Consider the following 8,162-nt stretch of genomic DNA (forward strand, 5'->3'; position numbering starts at 1 on the left):
TACCTGCTGACGAAAATGGTGGGTTTTCATGCCATATCATCCCAAACCCACCTCATTATTTATTTGCTCCGCAAAACATGCCGTTTCCAAGGCGAGCGGGCTCTCATTTGTCTGCCCGCCATCACCCCGCTGTTGCATCACACCGGCCGCCATCTTTAAAAGGCAGCTGCCAGCAAAGCGCTCATCGCCACCAGCTCACCACCGCTGCCCGGGAGACATGGCCAGCAAAGGAAAAAAGGACAGCAGCCCCTCGCTTCAATGACGGGTCTCTCCAGCGACTGCTGGATGTCGTGGAAGCCTGACTGGATGTGCTCTACCCCCCTGCTCTGACTGCAGGATGGTCAGTGAAGTCATCAACCCAGCTTGGAAGGCAGTGACAGCGGTGGTCAGTGCAAACGCCCTGCAGAGGAGGACAGCCACCTTATGCCGCAAAAGGATAAACGATCTCCTCAGCTCCGCCAGGGTAAGTCACTCCTTTCATTCCTCCCAACTCGCACACACACACACCCACAGGACCCTCACTCACTGCCAGTGCAAGGGACATTACCATTCACCCTTTCACACACACATCGTCATTGTCCTCATCCCATACATGGGACCACTCACCACCCACCGGGCCAGGCATACTTACCATCTGGCCCGGCAGGTGTCCTGATACACTTTCCCCATCTCTATCCATGCAGGAGAAACTGGTTCACAACAGGAGGGAAAGGTCGCAGACAGGTGGAGGGATGCCAGAGATCAAAGTTCTGACAGAATTCGTAAACAGAGCCATCCAGCTGGCCGGCGATGACTGGGACCGGTCCTGTGCTGATGGTGAGATCGGCGCTGCTCTACCAAGTGAGGACCCAGCAGTGCAACATCCATCAGACAACCACGTCCTGAGTGATGTGTCCTCTTTTACAGGCCACTGCCATGCACTAATTATCTCCCCTTGCTTTCGCAGTACATCTGCCAAACAGCCAACAGAGTCCATGACCCAAGGCCTCCAATCAAACCCCTGAAGAAACCTCTGGAGGCACCCTCCCTGAAGACCCAGCACAGCGCTCACCCACACCCTCCACCAGCACAGAGATGCACCTCGGTGGGACCTAGCTTTAGAGTAGCCTCGGGATCACAATCTGGTGAGTACATCGCACTGTCTGATCCACAGCAGCTGGAGGCAGGGACTTTCCAGGTCTCCGGCACTTGGAGGACTCCTGGAGGCCAGAATGTTGCTGAGTTTGAGTCCGATGATGAGCCACTGGACTTGGTCATTGAGCTGCAAAGGCAAGCTCGGGAACATCAGGAATGGATGTCCACTGCGCTCCTGAGATTGCAAGGCATGCTGGAGTGGTCCTTCTGCCTTCAGACTGAGGTGAGAGTGCCGGTATTACAACGCACTGAGGTCAACATTGGCAGAATAGCAGCTGCCATGGAGACATTGGTCCAGGATGTCCCTCCTGCACTGTTGCGTGGGCTTAACTCCATCGCTGAAGCCATAGTTAGCCTCCAACAGTGTGTACACCAGAGGGGTGCTGGCCAGCTCGATCACACTCTAGCCACCCCTTCCGCTCACGGAGTTAGCCAGGGGGTCTCGGGAACACAGAGGAAGGAAGATCAGCAGATGCACACTCCGGGGCCATCCACCCAGGTGACTCTGGGAGTGACCGGCCCATCCGACTCCCCTCTTCCTGTGACCTCCACAGGTCCAGCTTCACAGGCCAAGGAGGGTGCCACTGACACACAGCAGGACCCCGAAAGCAGGCCTGGGCCCACCAAGTCTTGGCCCTCTAGAAGACGCCTCCCAAAGTCATCACAGTCAGCAGGCTGCTTCTGCCTCCACTGTAGATGTCCGGGAAGCACCAAGACGTAGAGGCAGCGTTAGGAAAGTTAGGTAAAAGCAGTTGCACAGTCTGGCCACACTTGTGCCTATTGTTCACTATTGTCAATTAACTCCTAAGAATGTCTCCCTGCCTATGGCTCCTTGTTCTGATGAGCAGTGTTCTTGTCACTCAAATGTGCAACATTTCTGCACAAAATATAAAAGGCAGGTGTCTCGGTCCAGGGCCTCTTCCCTGTGCTCTGTGCAGCCTTCAGGCCACAGAATTGGTCCAACCTCACACTTCCTGGAAACATTACTGATGTCTGCATCTTGGTGGTGCCGGTCATTGCTGCCAGAATATCGTGGGCAGGTGCCATAGAGTTCTCCCATTCTCTGTGTGCTCTCAGCACCTTTAAGGTGGGGCTGGCCCCCATCACACCAGCATCTGCGACCAGTGATAATGTGCACCAGCTCCTGAAGGGCTGAGGTGCTGAAGGCGGACACAACATCAGATGCATCTAAAGTTTCATGGTTGTATCTCTGAGATGGCTCTGATCATGGAGCGCAAGTGAGCTGCCCTCAACCAGAGAGGAGTCAGACATTCTCAGAGGCCATGTGAAGATCTATGGAGTGCCCTCACTGCATGTCACTGCGATTGAGCGATTATTAGGGCCTCCACTGCGTCTCCATGACAGGAGCATTCTCACAGAGGGTATTGGCACTGCCATAAGCCAGACTGAAGTCAAACGTTCACAACCGTGATGTGAGGATCTACGGGGACACCTCACTGCATGTCATCAGCATCTTCCAAAAATCTGGCAGCTATGAGGGCCTCCTGAGCGTGCCTGCACCGTCATCGTCACCACAAAGGAGCCCCTCACCCTCATCCGCGTCAGCGCCATCCTCATCCAAGGAGATCTCCAGCTCCTCCATCTCCTCCTCATCTCCCTGTTGCAGCGCCAGGTTGTAAAGGGCACACCAGATGACGAAGATGTGTGATACCCTCTGCGGACTGTATTGCAGGGCTCCACCAGACCGGTCCAGGCACCGGAACCTCATCTTCAGCATCCCGATGGTTTGCTCCACAAGTTGCGAGTTGCAGCATGAGCCTCATTATAGCGTCGCTCTGCTGCAGTCTGAGGCCACCACATGGGAGTCATCAGCCATGGCCTCTGCGGGTAGCCCTTGTCCCCAAGGAGCCAATCCTGCAGCTTCTGTGGACCCTGGAAGACTGCAGGGACCTGCAAGTGACTCAGCATGTAGGTTTCATGCACACTTCCTGGAAACCGTGCACACACCAGCAGGATGCACTTCTGGTGGTTGCACACCAGCTGCACGTTCAGTGAGTGGAAGCCCTTGCAGTTATCAAGTCCACCAAGTATAGCAACGGAGACCTGAGCTCCACATGAGTGCAGTCAATCACCCTGCACCTGTGGGAATCCCGAGATCAGGGCAAATCCAATGGCCCTTGCACCCCGGCTGTCCCGTTCGCGGGCAAAATGCACAAAGTTGTTGCCATGGAGAAGATGGCATCCGTGACCTCATGGATGCATTTGTGTGTGGCAGATTGTGAAATCCCACAGAGGTCAGCTGTGGAACCCTGAAAGGAGCCACTGGCATAGAAATTGAGCCCCACGGTCACTTTCACAGCCACTGGCAGTGGATGCCCTCCATGTCCTCCTTGGCGCCAAGTCCTGCAGTAAATGTCAGTTGTGAGCCACCAGGTCCCTACACATGCGCAGTCGTTGGCGACATTGGTTCTCAGTCATCTGCAGGAATGGCAGGCGGTGTCTATAGACCCTGTGTGTCGCTAGGCGCTGACCAGCCAAGGCTCACTGTCGCTCCTGGGCAGCGTGTAGGGAAGCCCCTGATACCCCTTCATGAGGCTGCTGCTCCTGCCTTTCTGCAGCCAGGTGCCTCAGTCACTCGCTCCTCCATCTTCTAGGTCTCTGTAGGCCATCAGGCATACAGCGAGGTGACCAGGATCCATGATCCTGACGTGGTCCTCCTGCAGCATGAAACAGAGAGAGATATCGTTTTCATGGGTGTACTTAGCACCTTTCCTGGCCCTGTGTGACCGCCCCTTAATGCTTCCCGGAGAGTGCTGGTCACCCCTCGGAAGGCCAGAGGTGAGTGCACTGCATGGCTGCCCTGTCAACCTGCGACATGGGGGACACTGGTCCAAACCGGGATGCTGAGATTGCAAGGGGCTGTGAGCACCTACAGCAATGACTGCTACATGGCCAGCATTGGCGAGGAGATTGTACAATGTTTGCAGTCCAACTGCTCTGCGTTTCCAATAAAGTGGCGGCAGAATCGAAACCTGTGCCAGGGCAGCAGGAGGGATGCGGGGTAGGGTAAGGTATGGAGCACTTGATGGCCCTTTGGTGCTACCACGTTGCTTGCATGAGCGGGCAGCCTAGGAGGCTGACCCCAATCATATCACTGTGACTGCGCCTGATCTGTCTTAGTTGCAGAGACAAGGTCAGTTTATACAGGTGTCCCTAATGCGCGGCCACTCCCCTCACTTACCCTGACCCCTACCTCGATTGCCTGTACACAGTCAGCACCAGGGCAGCACTTGGCCCCACCCACCCCACCAACAACCTCGGTCTCCTACGAGGCTGGCCAGCACTTGCCCCCACCCCCCGGTTCCCCTGAGGCCTGTAAACAACAGGCGAACTGTGGTGAACGCTGCTGCTCACTCACCTCCATTCCCCCAAAGTGCTGTTGTGAAACACGTCGGCGTGCTTTCCCGCCGATGCGGACGGACGATACAGTGGGGAACCAAGAGCTTGGCGGGATGGCCTTTTAATTACATGCTAACGTATTACAATTGGCTTCCCACCGCTTGATGGTGGGAAATGTGGCCCACCGTTGGCGGGCTCAGCGGATGACCGTGCCCTGCCATCACGCTGTTGTGAAGCAGGTTGCGCCATATTTTCCACCCAGGCCACCTATCATGCCCGCCGTCAGCGGGCTCGGGAAATTCCACCCAATGAGTTTGTGCATAAAAAGGGCATAATAACGTTTAATTCTAACAATACCACAGGGTGCCTTCTCTCTCCCAAATAGGGACCCTATTCAAAGGGGTACCGAATCTCTCCAAAGGGCTATCCAAAAAAATCCACCAGGTTCAGCCCTCCTCTTATCAGGCCTGCTGTGCACACTCCGGGATTCACACAGCTAGTGTTCAAAAATCAGAAGTTAGGGGAGGCAGCTGGTGGTTTAAATACCAGCTGACCCTGCGAATCACGCTTGCAAGAATCCCAGCCCAACTCCCGTCCTGCCCCTGTGAAGATGGGAGATTCTGGGTTTTGGGGGCAGGGTTTAGAAATTTTGCCTATTCCCAGCACTTTCGCCACAATGTCTGTCATGGGCCTGAAATCCAGGCCAAAGTTGGCAAGAAAAATGGTAGCTGATCAATGGGCCACCTTCAAAGAAGAGAGAGAGTTCAGGCACAGTCAAGGTATATTCCATTGAAAGGGAAAGGTAAGGCAAAGAAAGTCAGAACTCCTTGGATGACAAAAAAGATAGGGATTAATTCAAAGAAGAAAAAGTGTGCTTATGACAGATGTCATATGGATAATACAATGAAGATCCAGGCAGAGGGGAAGTAAAAAAAACAAATAAGGGAAGAAAAGAGGAAGTATGAATAGAGACTGGCAGCCAATATAAAAGGGAATCCCAGAGTTTTCTATTGGCATATGAATAGTAAAAGGACTGATTTGGGACTCCTACAGGGAATTACACATGGGGGCAGGGGGAATAGCTGAGGTAGTAAATGAGTACTTTGCATCTGTCCTTACCAAGGAAGAAGATGCTATCCAGGCCATATGAAAGAGGGGGTAATTAATATACTGGAAGGATTTAAAACTGATAAGCAGGAGGTATTAGGCTATCTATAATTAAAGTTGATAAAGCACCAGGGCTAGATAAGATGCATCCATGGATACTGATGGAAGTGAGAGTGGAAACTGCAGAGGCACTGGCCATATTTTTCCAGTCTTCCTTAGACTCTGGTGTGGTGGAGAACTGCAAGTGTTGCACCCTTGCTCAAAAGAGTGTGTAAAGATAAACCCAGCATAAACGAGCATAAATGCCAATCTTGCCCACATCCCAAGAATCAAAATATATATTTAAAATAACCCAGCCCTGGCCTCAGTGTGAGTAAAGTATAAGACCCCAAGCTCAAATAGGTGAACATATCATCAGATATCGCACATGGATGAACAAAACATAAAATACCCCAGGTGGGTGAACAAAGGCTCACATACCCCAAAATCCTCTGAAGAAATGTTGCCTCTCTTCCTGTAGATGTTGACTGACCTGTTTGCCAGTATGTGTACTGTTGAAGTGATTTATTTTTCACTTCCCCATAAAGGGAATGTTTTGCTAAGTCATATTGTGAATCTGCACCACATTATTTCCCAGTTCTAGGGAGGTGCAGGACAATGTGTTGTCACGTCTGACCTCCTGTCTCATGGGCTATTGAATCTGCCACCTGCAGGTGGTTGAGTAGTGACCTCAGCACATCTGGAGTGGACAAGGGAACACAGAGCCTCCAGAGGTTGGATCCATGGGCGTGTGGAGAGGTGTGGGGAGAGGGTCGTGCTGCAACCTGTACAGCTAACAACCAACATTAACCTCGGTGAGACGAAGGGAGTTGAGGCTTACCTAGAAGTTGCAGCTTTACTGCTTCCAGTTGAGCTGCTAGGATGGTGTCCATACGCCACTGCCTGTCTCCAGTTGTGACCTTCTTTTCCTTAATGATTTGCCATAATCAAACATGGCTGCTGATAGATTCTAATTAATGTCAACTTTCCAACGGCCTCAACATACCACATACCCTTTGTGGGATTGTGCTGATTTGAGAATGGGTGCCACGATATTTCATCAAACAAAAAAAGAAGCAATGCTTCTGCCTACATGTTGCCAGACCCCTTGAAACCTTCTTGCGGACCCCTCCATTGAGAAGACCTGAACTATGGAGCATTCTACTGAAAACGTGCAATGGTACCACACTGCCTTTTATTGAACACACACTGCAGTGTAGATATTTACACTGGATGAATACCAGATTAGGTGAACAATTTAACAGATTAACAATAATAATGATGAGAGAGGAAAGGGAACAGCAATCAAGCAGATATAACAGAGAACAGCTCACATTGCTACACTATGAAGTCTAGGCCTCTCAGTCAATGAATGAAGAGGGCAGTGCTGATTTGAGGGAGCCACCTTCGCAGTCAAAGTTTGGCGGATGTGAACTTGTAACAGGGCCTAGAACACTTGTGAAATGTTATCTACTCAACAGGTGTCAAAAGTCAATGATAAAAAGAGGAGGGCGGCAAGTTTATTTCCCAGCTGCAAATATTTTTCATTCTGTCTGAATGGAGATTCAAAGTTCAGTTCGTCCAACACCATCCTTCAGGTGTGACTCATTCAGTATCTATTGGTTTTCTGCTTTCTTTCTATTTCTAAGTAGAAGACACCCAAAAGGTAACTTTATGTCACTAGCACTGATTGAGAATAATGTACCCATAATCTGTGTTTTCTCCTTTCAATATATATTACACTCAAAACCCCTTTTAGTGATTTGCAGTCTGAGGTAAAGTAACTGGGACTCTATTGAGTTGAACGTGCAAATAGTTTCCCAGAAGCAACACACTTAAATGAAAAATAAAGCTCCGTCTACTCATCTTGGCCTTGGCATGCAAGCGGCAACAGTAAGGTAACATTTATTGCTTGTCCCCAATTACCCTACATCTGAATGGCTTAAGAACCAATCAAATAGTTTAGAGCTGTAGTCATATGTAGACCACATCAGACACTTGAGCACAAAAATCTCTTGGCTGATACTTCATTACAGTACTGAAGGAGTCCTGTACTGTCGGAGGTGTCATCTTCAGGTGAGACATTAAACCAAGACCCTGTTTGCTTTCTCAGGTGGATGTTAAAGTTCCCATGACGCCATTTTGGAGAAGATCAGGTGAGTTATTTCCAGTGTCCTGGCAAATATTTAACCCTAATTACAGAATTGTTAAAACAGATTATCTGGTCGCTATCATGTTCCTATTTGTGGGAGCTTGCAGTACACAAATTGACTGCACATTTCCTATGTTACAACAGTTTAACAGTACTTAATTGGCTGCAAAGTTTGCTTTGGGATGACTGGAGGGTTGTGAAAAATACTATATAAATGCAAGTCTTTCTTTTTAGATAGGGGCACTAGGTTTCCAGAATTGTAATAGCTGGGTTTTTATCTCTTGTTCAGCAGTTTTCATGATAATTTTTCTGATGTCAGTCCAGAAATGACAGAGGTTTCACAGCTTGCACTGGTGGGATTTGAATTTAT

The sequence above is a fragment of the Carcharodon carcharias genome, chromosome 7 (assembly GCF_017639515.1).
Source record: "Carcharodon carcharias isolate sCarCar2 chromosome 7, sCarCar2.pri, whole genome shotgun sequence".
Classification (NCBI taxonomy): Eukaryota; Metazoa; Chordata; class Chondrichthyes; order Lamniformes; family Lamnidae; genus Carcharodon; species Carcharodon carcharias.